The sequence below is a fragment of the Diaphorina citri genome, unplaced genomic scaffold (genome assembly GCF_000475195.1).
Source record: "Diaphorina citri unplaced genomic scaffold, Diaci psyllid genome assembly version 1.1 scaffold3160, whole genome shotgun sequence".
Lineage (NCBI taxonomy): Eukaryota > Metazoa > Arthropoda > Insecta > Hemiptera > Psyllidae > Diaphorina > Diaphorina citri.
Window position 1 is genome coordinate 6,924 of NW_007380571.1, and position 314 is coordinate 7,237.

The following is a 314-nucleotide window of genomic DNA, read 5'->3' on the forward strand; positions in this document are numbered from 1 at the left end:
TAAATCTCTCTTCTTTAGTTTCAGCGCCTTCAGTTTCTTCTTCTTATCCTTCAGTTTTTTAAGCAACGTCAGTATAGTGTCTTCGTCCTTCGCTTTCCTTTTCTTTAAGCTTTCTCTTCTCGCGGCTCGTTCTTTTTCCTTCTTTCGCATTCGTTCGCGGTAGCTTTCGTAAGCTCTTTTGATTCGGATTTTGTTTTGACCTTTGTTAGGCAGTTCGTGTGACCATTCGGTTTTTTGTACGATGATTGGTTCATTTCCGAGTTGTCTTTTCTCTCTTTGGACTGCATCTTTCACAGTTGGTTCATCGCAGAGTT